The sequence below is a fragment of the Sciurus vulgaris genome (assembly GCF_902686455.1).
Source record: "Sciurus vulgaris genome assembly, chromosome: 7".
Taxonomy (NCBI): domain Eukaryota; kingdom Metazoa; phylum Chordata; class Mammalia; order Rodentia; family Sciuridae; genus Sciurus; species Sciurus vulgaris.
In genome coordinates this window covers 141,084,197-141,100,543 of record NC_136467.1, presented here as the reverse complement: position 1 = coordinate 141,100,543, position 16,347 = coordinate 141,084,197, and positions in this window count along the sequence as shown.

The window sequence follows — 16,347 nt, the reverse complement described above, 5'->3', positions numbered from 1 at the left end:
GTCACTGATGAAGGTCAAGTAAGATACTTAATCTCTCAAACTCAGAAAATGGGAAAATGATATTGAAGGCATAATTTAGCAATGGAGTGAATTGGTAAGCTACCTGTAAATTCTCCAGCAAAACCCACCTCAGAGCAGATATATAATACCTCTTAGTTCTTATTCTTTTCATTTTGCTTGATAACAAACCTGTAACATTTAATTTATTCAGTTATTGTCAACTTCTTTTCGGTGTGTGTGTTTAAAGGATAAATTTTTCTCAGTAAAAAATGGAAGGACTGATAGTAGAGTGAAACAGACATTATTACTTCAAGTACATGTATGACTGCATGACCCATGTGATCCTGCAATAGGTATAATCAGAAAAATGAGAGATTACACTCCACTTACCTAAGATCTATTGAAATGTATAAGTGCATTCTACTGTCATGTACAACTCATTAGAACGAACAAAATTTAAAAATCAATGTATTAATTTACAAAAACAATCATGGATGCCTTTTAACATTAGAGTGACAAACACTTGAGGAAAAAATCTTTTTCTTATTTAAGGTACTCATGTCTTCTCAGCATAACTAGAACAAAATGCTTGCTATGTGATCATCATGAAGGCCATTTTTGCGTCCTTTTGAGACACATTGATAAGTAACATGGAACTTCTAAAACTTGAAATTTTTCAACTAGAGTATTTTTGTGGGAGATGCCACACAAAAATTTTCCACAGATTAGACATTGTATCTATATAGTATGAATACAGCAGAAAATTTCAGAAATATCATTGGCTGAAGAGAGAAAAAATAAACTGCAAAAGTATTATTTTACTGAATTTGTTCTATGTTTTTCTTCCCATTTTCATGAATTATCTTTTTGTAATAAGTACCTTACTTTCTCTAATCATCACATAATTAGTTCCATATTAAACTAACCCCTTAGAAAAAATCTGAATAAAATATAGAGAACATTGCACTACATTAAGCTACTGTGATATTTGATTTTGATAATGTGTTCTTCCTGATAATCGCCATTTTAATTGGGGTAAGATGAAATCTTAGAGTTGTTTTAATTTGCATTTCTCTAATTACTAGATATGTTGAACACTTTTTCATATATTTATTAATTACCTGTGTATCTTCTTCTATAAAGTGTCTGTCCAGTTCCTTGTCCCATTTATTTATTGGGTTCTTTGTATTTTTGGAGTAAAGATTTGTAAGTTCTTTATAAATCTTGGAGATAAGTGCTCCATCTGAAGTGCATGTGGAAAAGATTTTCTCCCACTCTGTGGGTCTCTTTTTCACATTATTGATTGTATCCTTTGCTGAGAAAAAGCTTTTTAGTTTGAGTCTATCCCATTCATTGATTCTTGCTTTAATTTCTTGTACTTCGAGAGTCTTATTTAGGAAGTCTGATCCTAAGCCAACATGATGAAGATTCAGGCCTACTTTGTCTGCTACTGGTGCAGAGTCTCTGGTCTAATTCTTAAGTCCTTGATCCATTTTGAGTTGAGTTTTGTGCAGGGTGAGAGATAGAAGTTTAATTTCATTTTACTGCATATGGATTTCCAGTTTTCCCAGCACCATTTGTTGAATAGGCTATCTCTTCTCCATTGTATGTTTTTGGCTCCTTTGTCTAGTATGAGGTAACTGTATTTATGTGGGTTTGTCTCTGTGTCTTCTATTCTGTACCATCGGTCTGCTGTCTATTTTGGTGTTAATACCATGCTGTTTTTGTTACTATTGCTCTGTAGTATAGTTTAAAGTATGGTATTTCATCTTACTTCAATTAGAATGGATATTGTCAAGAACACAAACAATAATAGATGTTGGTGTGGATGTGGGGAAAAAGGCACACTTTTACCTTGCTGGTGGAGTTGCAAATTGGTGCAACCACTCTGGAAAGCAGTGTGGAGAATCCGCAGAAATCTTGGAATGGACCCACCTTTTGACCCAGTTATCCCACTCCTCAGTTTATACTCAAAGGATTTAAAATTAGCATACTACAGTAACACAGGCACATCAATGCTTATAGCAGCTCAATTCACAATAGCTAGATTGTGGAACCAATCTAGCTGCCCTTCGAGATGAGTGGATAAAGAAACTATGGTTACATATACACAATAGAATATTATTCAGCCATAAAGAAGAATAATATTATGGCATTTGCAGATAAATGAATGAAATTGGAAAATATCATACTAAGTGAAATAAACCAATCCCCAAAAAACAAATGTCAAATATTTTCCCTGATAAGTGGATGATGATATATAATGGGGGTGGAAAGGGGGGTGAGAGAAGAATGGAGGAACTTTAGATTACGTAGAGGGAAATGGGGGGATATGAAAAATGGTGGATGAAGACAGACGTCATTACCCTATGTACATGTATGATTACACGAATGGTATGAATCTACATCATGCACAACCATAGAAACAAAAAGATGTACCCCATTTGTGTACAATGAATCAAAATGCAGTCTGTAAAAAATAAAAATTAAAAAAAAGAAAATGTCTTTTCCACTTTTTTGTCCAATTTATATATTTAACTTTGAATTAATTTTATTTATATTACTTAGGTGAAAAGAACCCATTCCATTCAATAGATCTCAATTGTTATGCAATTAACAATAACAGAAAGAAAACTTTCCTATTAAAAATTTTAGAAAAACATGGGAGGGCTGGCCTGGAGTTCCCATCATGGCACCAAGCTAATTTCCCCCATAGTTTCCAAAGTCTGCAATCATATAAGCATCAGTGAAGGGGACATTACATCCTCCAAGAGGTGAAAGAATGGGACCCATGGTATCCCAGAATAAATGGCTCTCTACTGCAAGTAGGAAGAACCAGTTCCAGTGGGGACTCATCAGAAAGTAGGAGAACAATTTTTTTTTTTGTTCCTCTGAAGATTTCATTTCATTTTGTTTTTTTGTTTTTGTTTTTTTTTTTTTTGTTTCTCATTACTTTTTTTTAAATTTTTTTTTTATTGTAGACAAATGGGATACATGTTTCTCTGTACATGGCGTAAAGGCATACCATTTGTGTAATCATAAATTTACATAGGGTAATGTTGTTTGATTCATTCTGTTATTTTTTCCCTTCCCCCCACACCTCCCAACCCTCTTTTCCCTCTATACAGTCCTTCCTTCCTCCATTCTTGCCCCCCTCCCTAACCCTAACTCTAACCCTAACACTAACCCCTCCCTCTCCCCATTATGTGTCCTCATCCACTTATTAGCGAGATCATTCGACCTTTGGTTTTTTGAGATTGGCTTATCTCACTTAGCATGATATTCTCCAATTTCATCCATTTGCTTGCAAATGCCATAATTTTATCATTCTTTATGGCTGAGTAATATTCCATTGTATATATATACCACAGTTTCTTTATCCATTCATCAATTGAAGGACATCTAGGTTGGTTCCACAATCTGGCTATTGTGAATTGAGCAGCTATGAACATTGATGTGGCTGTATCTCTGTAGTATGCTGATTTTAAGTCCTTTGGGTATAGGCCAAGGAGTTGGATAGCTGGGTCAAATGGTGGTTCCATTCCAAGTTTTCTAAGGAATCTCCACACTGCTTTCCAGAGTGGCTGCACTAATTTGCAGCCCCACCAGCAATGTATGAGTGTACCTTTTTCCCCACATCCTTTCCAACACCTGTTGTTGCGTGTATTCTTGATAATCACCATTCTAATTGGGGTGAGATGGAATCTTAGGGTGGTCTTGATTTGCATTTCTCTTATTACTAGAGATGTTGAACATTTTTACATATGATTGTTGATCGCTTGTAGATCTTCTTCTGTGAAGTGTCTATTCATTTCCTTAGCCCATTTGTCGACTGGATTATTTGCATTCTTGGTGTAGAGTTTTTCGAGTTCTTTATAGATTCTGGAGATTAGTGCTCTATCTGAAGTATGATTGGCAAAGATTTTCTCTCACTCTGTAGGCTCTTTCTTCGCATTGCTGATAGTTTCCTTTGCTGAGAGAAAGCTTTTTAGTTTGAATCTATCCCAGTTATTGATTTTTGCTTTTATTTTTTGTGCTATGGGAGTCCTGTTGAGGAAGTCTGACATGTTGAGGAAGCTGACATGTTGAAGATCTGGACCTACTTTTTCTTCTATAATTTGCAGGGTCTCTGGTCTGATTCTGAGGTCCTTAATCCATTTTGAGTTTAGTGTCGTGCATGGTGAGAGATATGGGTTTAGTTTCATTCTGTTGCATATGGATTTCCAATTCTCCCAGCACCATTTGTTAAAGAGGCTATCTTTTCTCCATTGCATATTTTTGGCCCCTTTGTCTAGTATGAGAAAATTGTATTTATTTGGGTTTGTGTCCGTGTCCTCTATTCTGTACCATTGATCTACCTGCCTATTTTGGTACCAATACCATGCCGTTTTTGTTACTATTGCTTTGTAGTAGAGTTGAAGATCTGGCATTTCGATACCCCCTGTTTCACTCTTCCTGCTAAGGATTGCTTTAGCTATTCTGGGTTTCTTATTCTTCCAGATGAATTTCATAATTGCTTGCTCTATTTCTGTAAGGTACATCATTGGGATTTTAATTGGAATTGCATTGAATCTGTATAGCACTTTTGGTAGTATGGCCATTTTGACAATATTAATTCTTCCTATCCAAGAACATGGGAGATCTTTCCATCTTCTAAGGTTTTCTTTAATTTCTTTCTTTAGTGTTCTGTAGTTCTCATTAAAGAGGTCTTTCACCTCTTTTGTGAGATTGATTCCCAAGTATTTTATTTTTTCCGAGGCTATTGTGAATGGGGTAGTTTTCATTTTGAATCATAAGAAGAATATGGGGAAAATTATACTTCAGAAAATTTTAATTTACTTTTGTACCTATTTCACATTCTTTAATTGCTTGACTTAGCTAGGTAGAGCCCTAATTCTTTTGGAGAGCTCATTATCTTCTGGACAACCTATAGGTATTTGTTCTTTTTTCTACTTGATTTATTGGTCCTTCCCTTGATATCTGATGATTGCCAATAGGAGTTCCCAAAGAAGAAAAAGAGTGATACGTGGTTTCAGAAAATGATCAGGCTCTTCAAATTGTTCTTCTCGAAAACTTAAATCCATCTGGCAAGTTATTGTGTTGGTTATTAGAATATCCTTTCAAGATAAACATTACTTTTTTCTAGATACAATAAAGACAGCCGAAGGAGAATTATATTTGTTTAGTCATAGAAGTTGAATGGTAAGGTAGAAAGACATTCCTTGTTTCTTGAAATGTTCAGTTACTCAATTTCTTTACTACTCTAGCAATTTAGTTTATTCTCCCATTTCTTATATAAATGTTACCTTCCCTTTAAAAAAGCAGCATAAAACATACCTAAGATAATATAAATGTCACAACTCAATTAGTTGCACCATTTTACAATAACAAAAATCAGTTTCATTCTATGGTAAGGAAAAGCATTCTTACTTATGCCTGAAATTGTTAGGCAGCATGCGTTTATAATCTTTGGCCTGTAACTGAAAGAATATAGTTTTAATTTGCATTTAAATAAAGCAAATCTCCCATTGCAGAGAATTTTCTTTTATTAGTCCCCATAAACAAGATGGCATTAAAGTGTATAGCCTGCTTAAGTGGGACATGACGATAAATCAAGAGGATAAACAAGGCGATATCATAAAGAAAGGAAAGCCACTCTAGACAAACTTAAATAGTCAACACTCTGAATGCTCACTATCCATTAAAGAAATGCTAAGTCTCAAGAGATTGGGCTACTGAATCTACACTTTCACAGGAGAAATTACGCTGACCTAATAAATACCTTATTCATTGCCAGTCTTCTTCTAATGGCATTTTAATTTTGTTTACACACCAAGTTCATATGGTATGTAAAGAGTTTCAAAGATTTTATTCATATATATTAGAAAATCCAAAGGAGAAGCATGGCAGTTGCTATTGGTCTCATTTTAACAAAGAAGCAAGTACTGAGTACCAGGGCTGTGCCAAGTTGCCCAGGTTGGCTCAGGAAGATGCAAGGACTTGACCTCACTGTGTTTTGCTATTTCCAATACAAGAGCAGCAGCCTTACCACTGGAGTCAACTTGAATTCATTTGCTTACCTTTTCATTCAACTCATATGTATTGAGTGTCTATCACTCTTGGGAATGTTTATTGCCTGCTTCTGCAGAGGATCTCCTTTTCATTTGGATATTCTAGACAGCTGAAAGACCATGAGGGTATATTAGTTCTCCATGGTACTGTACAGGCCAGCTTTTTCCTTATGATAAAAAGAAGTAAATTGACATATTGATTGATAATTATTCATTAAAACTGCTATGTTTAAGTATAAGATGTCCCCCACAAAGCTCTGGTGTTTAAGAAGAAATATTCAGAGGCAAATAACAGGATTATGAGAGCTGTCGCCTAATTAGTGCATCCCAGTTTACATGGACTGACTGGGAAGAAAATGTAGGCAGGTGGGGCATGGCTGCCAGAGGTGGGTCACTGGGACGTGCCCTGGAGGGGCACATCTTCCCTACGGCCCCCTCCCTTCCTCTCTCCTCCTCCTCCTCCTCCTCCTCCTCCTCTTCTTCTTCTTCTTCTTCCTCTCTCTCTCTCTCTCTCTCTCTCTCTCTCTCTCTCTCTCTGCTTCCTGATCCCTCCATAATCTGAGCAGCTTTCCTCCTCTGGACTTTTCTACCATGATATGTTGTCTCCCTTCGGGTCCAGAGCAGTGGAATCAGCAGTCTAAGGACTGAGACTTCTAAACTCTGAGCCTCAAATAAACGTTTCCTCCTCTAAGTTGTTCTTGTCAGGTATTTTGGTCAGAGTGATACAAAAACTGATGTAAGTCATAAGCAGCAGCATCGACAACAAAAAATTCCACTAAAAATATTCCACTATTCTTTATCTTAGGCATTTTTTTCTTAAAGTTTTTATTAGTGCCTGATAGTTATACATAATACTGGGGGTTCATTTTGACATATTCATAAATGCAGATAATATAATTTGCTCCATTTCAATACCCAATTCCTCCTTTTTCCCTCCTCTCCCTCTCCTGGGTCCCCTTTCTAGAGTCTACTGGTCTTCCTTCTCCTTTATTATTTTTTAATTGATGTATTATATTTATCTATAAATGTGAAATTCATTATATATATGTGTATATATGTACATATCATAATTTGGCCAATGTCCTTCTGCAATCCCTTCCTTTCCCATCCCTTCTCCATCTCCCTCCACCCCCTTTTATATACTCAGCGTATTTAACATTATAAGTCAGATTCTCATGACCAAGATTCATAAAGGAAAGAAACACTAAAGATGCTCTCACTACATTTTCACATCAAAGAAACATCTACAAAAATAAAATTGCCAAGTTAGCTAGTTTGATTCAAATAATCAATGATAAAAACTACCACTCAATTTTCTACCTGAATTCAGGTGTTCAAAAATTTGTAATCTGTTCCATCACAGCTGTAATTTCTTTCTTTTTCTTTTAACATCATGAAATGAATATTTAATATTAACCTCCCAAATTTCAAGAAAAGTAGAAGATAAACTGCAGATAAATATAGTTAGCATTTAACTTTTTACAAATAATTTAGGAAATCCTATCAGGTAGTGTTTCCTCTTTATAAAACTGGAAAAAAACAAGAGTTAAGTCCTTTGGGCAGATGTTTAGTCCATTTTTTTTTAACATTTTTTTTTTTTTAAATGTGAGAGTCTTGTTACCTGGTGTTTTCATCTCTGAACTTCCAAAAGGTTATAAAATTGACTCTTCCCAAATATTTTTAGGATTTCATTTCAGCTATTTCCTTTTTTACATTCAGAAGATTGGGTGCAGACACTTTTTTTTTGCCAGGATTATTTCTCCATAAATCTGTGTCCTTTATATTGCAGAATAAGCCTTTTTCTCTTATATAGCTATAATTTCTTGTCTCTCTCCATCTATCTGTCCATCTATCCATCCATCCATCCATCCATCCATGTAGCTACTTATGTATTTTTTAAAACTAAACTGTAAAACATGTTATGGCATAAAAAATTTTTTATGTAATTTTGATTTGCATTTCCCTGATTACTAGTATGTTGAAAATATTTTCATATATTTGTCATTTGTTTTTCTTCTTTTGAGAAATGTTTGTTTAATTTATTTTGCCTATTTACTGATCAAGTTATTTTGGGGGGAGGCATGAAGTTTTTTTTTTTTTTTTTTTTTTAGTTCTCCATATATTCTGGATATTAATCCTTTATCAGAGGAGCAACTAGTGAAGATACTGTCTTATTCTGTAAGCTCTCCCCTCACATTCTTAATTGTTTCCTTTGCTGTGCAAAAACTTTTTAATTTGATGCCATTCCACTAATTGATTCTTGGTTTTATTTATTGAGCTTTAGGGGTCTTGCTAAGGAGGTCAGTGCCTGTGCCAGTATGTTGGAGTGTTGATCCTGTGTTTTCTTCTACCAGTTGCAGACTGTCTGGTCTAATTTTCAGGTCTTTGATCCACTTTGAGTTGACTTTTGTGCAGGTGAGTTTCTTTCTTCTATGTATGGATATCCAGTTTTCCCAGCACCATTTGTTATAAAGGCCGTCTTTTCTCCAGCATGTGTTTGGCATCTTTGTTGAGTAGGGGAAACTATATCAACATTTCATCTCACTCCAGTTAGAATGGTCATCAACTAGAATACAAATAATAATGAGTTCTGACAAAGATATGGGTCCATTCATACATTGTTGGTAGGGCTGCAAATTAGAACAGCCACTTTGGAAAGCAGTATGGAGATTTCTCAAATGGTTAGGAATGGACCTACCATATAACCCAGCTGTCCCACTCCTTGACCTTTATCTAAAAGAACTAAAATCAGCACACTATAGTTATATAACTACATTTATGTTTAGAGCAGTGCAATCCATAATAGCCAAGCCAAATTAGGGAACCAACCCAGGTGTTCATCAACAGGTGAATGGATAAAGAAAATGTTCATACGTATATATGTATATGTATATACATATTCATATATACATATTCATATATACATATTCATATATACATAACATTCATATATACATATTCATATATACATAAAAACATATATTTATATGTATACACACAATGAAGTTTCATTCAGCTGTAAAGAAGAATGAAATTATGGTATTTACTGGTAAGTGGATGGATCTAGAGAACATCATGGCAAGTGAAATGAGCCAGATTCAGAGTCAAGAGTCAAATATTTCTCATATATGCAGAAGCTAAAGGAAAATAAGGGAATAAAGGGAAAGATCCTCCAAAAATAGGTAAATCAGTGGTATAAAAGAAGGTGATTGAGGGGGAAGGAGAAGGGATGGGAAAAGGGAGTGTTATGGTTTGGATGTGCAGTATCCCCCAAGAGCACAGGTGTGAGACAATGTAAGACGGTTCAGAGGAGAAATAATTGGGTTATGAGATCCTTAACCCAATCAGTGAATTAATCACCTAGTGGGATTAATTGAGTAGTAACTGAAGGTAGATGGGGTGTGGCTGGGTATTGAGGGTGTAGCTTTGCAGTACATATTTATATCTGCAGAGTGGAGACCTCTCTCTCTGCTTCCTGACCATCATGTGAGCTGCTTCCCTCTGCCACAGTCTTCTGCCATGATGTTCTGATGCCATGATGTTCTGAATCACCTCAAGCCCTGAAGAATGGAGAAGGCTGTCCATGGACTGAGACCTCTGAAACTGAGCCCCCAAATAAACTCTTCCTCCTCTACAATTGTTCTGTTCTACGACAGATCTTTTAGTCACAGCAGTGAAAAGCTGACTAAAACAGGAAGGAACTGCAAATTTAAATTTACCAAATTATGCTATGTACTTATATGAATATGCCACAGTAAGTTCCACTTTTATGTATATTTATAAATCATCAATTAAATCAATAATAAAAATAAAAGAAAAATCAGTAGAGTAGAGGAAGGAGAACAAGGAGAGAGAGGAAGATAGGGAAGGAAGTAGTACTGGGGACTGAAATGGAGCAAATTATATACCTTGTACGTGTGATTATGTCCAAATGAGCCCCACTATTAGGTACAGCTATAATGCACTAAGAAAAACAACTTGTAATAATTTTTGCATCTTGTAATTAAAAAAAAAAGAATAATAGATTAGCTTAAAATTTTATGTGCAATGATGTTCATGACTATATTATCATAGGATGATAACAGTTAGAAATACTGCGAATGTCCAAAAGTGAGAATTCTGTATGAATTCTGAAATTTTCATGAGATGAGGCCATGCTATTTCTTAAAATAATTTTTCAGAAGATTATTAATGCAATATTACTTAATCAAAATTTTTTACTTATTTTGTACAATAAGATACCAATTTTATACCTAAGAATACATATTCACACAACAATAAATCCTGGAAGGTGTAAGTTATAGGTTGAATTTGCAAGATTGCAAATTATTTATCTTTTCTTGTGTTTTTTTATGCAGATTTTCAAAGAATAAATAAATATTTATGAAATAAAAAAGTATAATATTTAAAATTATAATATGCTTAAAATACATTGGACCATTTAATCAACAAAGTTTTATAGAGTGACAACTTAAAATATTTCCTGTGTTCTCAATGCAACCTCAGATGAGTTAATCATCTTAAGAATCGAATAATAATCCCCTACCTCAAAAGATAATTTTGAAGACTTCTGAGAAATAGTTCATACTATGAACCACAAAACCATAGCATAGTATAGATTAGCAGATAGTAAGCTTTCAATAAATTCTGGCTACTTCTTAGAGTTTACTGTGGACCAGTAATGAAGAGGTAAAGATGAATTGACCACAACAAAAAAATTTCATGGTAGAGAAATTCAGTGTTACAAAAGAATTTGGGCTTGAATTATCAATTTCAATTTCCTGATTACTGCAAAATATATCAAGATAATGCTAGACAAATGCATATAGATATTAGAGGACTTTATCTAATTATGTTTTTCTAAAATATTGATTGCCTTTGGGTATTGGAAATATTGAAAATATTCATCCAATTACTTCTGTAGTTATTATAAATATATTTCAAATGAAGAAAAATTTTTGGCAAGGTGATTGACACTAATGTCACAACCAGGTTACATGTTAACTATAGGCCACAACTAACCAGTCCCATTTCTTAGGGCTCTGTGTGATGAGGTTACCTCAGGTTCAGCAAGTGTGGCTCAGGAAAACTCAGTTTGATTGACAGTTTCAAAATCCTGTCTAAGATGCAGATGAAAATGAAGCCAGACTTTTCCCTTGAGAAAGTTTGACAAGGAATGAGAATTCCATAGTTAAAGTACAAGTGGGAATCATTTAATTCAATGCAACAAACCATCTCTTGAGAGCTTATTATGAGACAAGTATGACCATAAATAATAAGGATCCAAACATAAATAAGCTATGCCCTTTCCCTTGAGGTGTTTGTAGTCAATTGGGAGAAATATGGACAAATACGTAATCGTGGACAATGTGTTATAGGAAGTATGATAAAGACCCAGACAAAATGCCAAAAGGCACTTGACCCAGTCAGGAGGAGCATGTGTGATAGAGGTGTGTGTGTGTGTGTGTGTGTGTGTGTGTGTGTGTGTAAGGCAGGGAGCAGGGTGTCAGAAAAGACTGCCTAGAGATGATAGTCGAGAAGGCAAAACTATTACCAATTGTCATATTAGAGTTTACTTTTCTGTTTGTAGAAAATGAGATGAAAGTGATCCTACTTTGATAATTGTCCAGCACACATTTTCTCTTCTAGTGCACTCCTCAGTATTTTTATTCTGTATCATCGACTTGCACATTTACAGAATTTTTCTGGTACCGCAAGGAACAGTAGCAAAAATCAAAAGATAAATTCCATATTCAAATTTGTTAGAGAAAAAAAATGCCAAATATCAGGTGTCCCCAAAGCTCCTATGTTAATGCAGAAGTGAAATGACTGAATTGTGAGAGTTGTAACTTAATCTGTCCATCCCAGCTTGAAGGGGTGGAATGGTGGCTATAGGCGGATGGAGTGTGGCTGGAGGAGGTGGGTCACTGGGGCAGGCCCTGGATGGGTGCACCTTTCCTCTGACTCAACCCTGCCCTCTGCTTCCTGGCCACCATGAATTGAGCAGAGCTCCTAGGACACCCTTCCCATAATGCTCTGCCTCACCTCAGCCCCGGAGCAATGGAGTCTGCCTACCATGAACTAAAGCTCTGGAACCATGAGACCAAAATAAACTTTCCCTCCTCTAAGTTGCTCTTGTCAGGTATTTTGGTCACGGCCTTGAAAAACTGACTAACACAAGTACCAATTCTTTATTGACGCTGGAAAGTCAGGTAGGTGAACTGACGCACAGGCAAATATGTTTGATTTTTCTGGCTAAAGCGTCCAACCGGACGGGAAGAACATTATCATATTTGAACAAGCTTGTATTCATATATGGCTAGAATTGAAAACCCATGCAACCAGTCCCTATCCTCAGGAAAAAGGAGATTCATTGAGAGGTGGGGATATAGCTCACGGGGGACTTTGCCTAGCAAGCATGAGGCCCTGGGTTCCAGCCCCAGCCCCAAACAAAACAAAACAAACAAGCAACAAAAAAACTCATTTTAAATAATTTTGTGTTTAATAAAATTAACTCATATCATCATTTCGGCTTCATGAGTATTTCTTCTTCCTTTTCCTCTTCCTCTCCTCCTCCTCCTTCTCCTTCTCCTTCTTCCTCTTCTTTTGGTCAAGCACTGTATACATGTGTATGATTAAAGTGATTAAATCTGAATCAGTGATATCCTCAAGGAGGCCATTGTTGATCAGGAAGAGCAGTGCCCAGGCAAAGGACATAAAGTGAAGGCGAGAGGTGAGCGGGCGAGGGGTCCAGGAACCATGTCTTTCAACACCTGAGGGAAGGAAAGTTCACTAGGGAGCACGTGCTCCCGGAGAGTTTGTGCTTCCTGTAAGCTAGTTTGCAGACCCTTGTTCCTGTCCTCAGTCCAGCCATTATGCCTGGCTGTGTTAAGAGTTGGTTACGTCCACTACTTTCACTACTAGGATAAAAGTAAAACAGATCTGCCCAGGACACATCAGGCCATAGTGGCAACTACAGGACGCAGACAAGTGCTGTCTGTTGGCTGACTCCCAGCTTCCCGCAAGGCTTGATGACCACACCCAAGTGTCACAAGTCACCAAAGTGCTTCAAAATAAAGACCCCTAGACTGGGGAGCATTCTTGTACTAGCCTCATGATTTTCACTCTGGAAGAAACATCTATGTTTAAAAGTTAAGAGAGTTCACTTAAGAACAATCTATTTACTTTATATAAATAGTCCCTGAAATTTCCCCAAAACAGGTTTTACCTCCTACATCCTCAGGTGCCAGTGTAATTTGTAAATCACTTGCAGAGATTTAAAAACTGGCACGCTCACCTTTGGGGCATTTGGCTCAAATTAGCTGGAAGGCCGTTAAGGCAGAAATGGAACACATTTTCTTCTAAACGATCCTCAGACTCACTATTATGATAAGCAAGTATAAAATATATTTTAGCTAGATCATATCAAAGCAAGTTCCGTCTAAGAATTGGTTTGACACTGACTTACGTGACCAATGTTTCCCACTTATTTTAAATAAAAGAATATATTTGCACTTGTCAAAGCCCCAGAGATCTATAGGGACAGAAAGCCTGGTGCTGGGACTATCGAGATTTCCAAGTGTGGAATGATTCTGTCACCTTTCCTTTCTCTGTCCAGGAGTTGTCAACACTAATTGCCTTCTCTTGGGTGACGAGGGATAAAGAAGTGCCTCCTCACCAAAACAGAACAAAGAATGGTTACCAGTGGGGTAACTGCTGTAAGTGCACGTGATGAAAGGGGAAGCCCTACCTTGCAGGAGAGCAGGCTGACGTCAGGCAGGCAGGAAGGAGCTTCTTCCGCCAGAGTTTGCTTAATACAGTCAGCCCCACATTTCTGACATTGCATGACTTTCTCCTTTTTAATAACATGGGATTAAGTGACTACTCTATAAAAATAGACAGGACGACATGTTGACATGTTGATAACTTTGAGCGCTATCTTTAAAGTCATATTCTTGTGACTCCTTGTTACACTTGGGCACAAAAAGTTTTTCATTTGAAACTAGTTTCTTTGGGCAAGAGTAACTGAATCTGATTTCTCTATCTCTCTCTCTCTCTCTCTCTCTCTCTCTCTCTCTCTCTCGGTCTATTTATTGTCCACTTTCCTTTGACAAAGTGTAAATTTTGTGAGAAGAAGAGATCCTTCCTTCATAGAACTCCAGGTAAGTCAATGCTTTGCACACAAGAAGACTCTCAATAAATGCTGAAGGTTTTGAGAGAATAAAAGAATGAACAAATAATCAATCCTTAGTTTTAAAGCATGCACTCATTGTTTTTTGTGATGTATTCTGCATCTTACCCCACAGAATGTACTAAGGGGCTGATATCAGATTCCCTTTCTGGTGTATGTTAAAAATGTTTATGTGACACTCTTAATGATACAGTACTGTAAACTTGAAAAAGTTAATGTCATAAATTGGCCTTTGGTGATTAAAAAAGAGAGATGTTTTGCATTTTCTTATGCAATTCAAATGAAAATGTCCATGTGTTTGTTAATGCACACTCATTCAAGAGCTTGATTCATTTTATGTAACATTTTCTGGGCAACTGAAATATTAAACTAATAGCATAAATATAATCCAAGGAGTCAAATTCATGATTTATCTGACAGGTAAACAAAAGCTCTGTTGTTGGATTAATACTGAACTCACCTTTATTTCTCTTTAATTGATTTAGTTGATAATTGATTGCAGGGCTCTTTTCTTGTTTCTTGGAGATGGACTGGGGTCCCTTGCTTGCTTAAGAGTCATTTGGAAAATCAGTTGGGATTTCAAAAATCACATTCATGCATCTTGTATATTGTTTGGAATTGACTTACCTGGGACAGATGATATGCAGATTTCCAACAATGGATCTTATAACTCTCCTTGAAGATTCTTGCTTATCATGAAGGATGTGACCATTTCTTTAGACCTAAGATTTCCAAACCCCATTCAGATATTGGCTTGGTAGTTCTTAACCAGATTTCACTTCTCAATCCTTAGGAAGTTACAAACACAGTCACCCCTGAAGATTCTGCTCCATAAATGTGAAGAAACAACTAAATGATGCCCATACATGGTTCGGAATTACTGGTTAGGGTCACACTAATTTCACCCACCATGGGTTTATCCACATAAATGATGAGCAATAGTTCAAGATGACACCCGATGAGATAATGAGATAATGAACAGTATGGCAGTTTCATTTATATACTGAATTTACAATAATCACAGTTATCCATAATAATTATTACCATATAGTGAGCACCCACTAAGGGTTAAGGACCAAGAATATCATGAACGTGTCATTTCACTTAAACACCAAATAACTGAAAGGAAAGCATATTGTTTCCGTTTTGTCCAGAGGTTAAATGACAGGGCTAGGGAGAAAATTCTAGAAAGTGCTAATAACAGATTCAAGGACAAGTCTACTTATACCCTATACAACCTCTTTCCACTCTACACATCCCTTTCCTGCCTCTTCCCAAGACAAAGTCAGTGTAGAGCAGACTCCAAGGACACAATTGAATCATGAACTTTCTACAGTTGAAAGGAAAGTGATACATTAGTTAGTAGACAGGTATTAGCACAGTGACCATATTTTCTTTTTTGGGGTTTTATTTTTATTGTAAACAAATGGGATACATGTTGTTTCTCTGTTTGTACATGGAGTCAAGGCATACCATTTGTGTAATCATAAATTTACAGAGGGTAATGTTGTTTGATTCATTCTGTTATTTTTTCCCTTCCCCCCACCCCTCCCAACCCTCTTTTCCCTCTATACAGTCCTTCCTTCCTCCATTCTTACCACCCTCCTTATCCCTAACCCTAAACCTAACCCTAACCCTAACACTAACCCCTCCCACCCCCCATTATGTGTCCTCATCCACTTATCAGCGAGATCATTCGTCCTTTAGTTTTTTGAGATTGGCTTATCTCACTTAGCATGATATTCTCCAATTTCATCCATTTGCCTGCAAATGCCTTAATTTTATCTTTATAGTGGAGTAATATTTCATTGAATATATATGCCACAGTTTCTTTATCCATTCATCAATTGAAGGACATCTAGGTTGGTTCCACAATCTGGCTATGGTGAATTGAGCAGCTATGAACATTAATGTGGCTGTATCTCTGTAGTATGCTGATTTTAAGTCCTTTGGGTATAGGCCAAGGAGTGGGATAGCTGGGTCAAATGGTGGTTCCATTCCAAGTTTTCTAAGGAATCTACACACTGCTTTCCAGAGTGGCTGCACTAATTTGCAACCCCACCAGCAATGTATGAGTGTACCTTT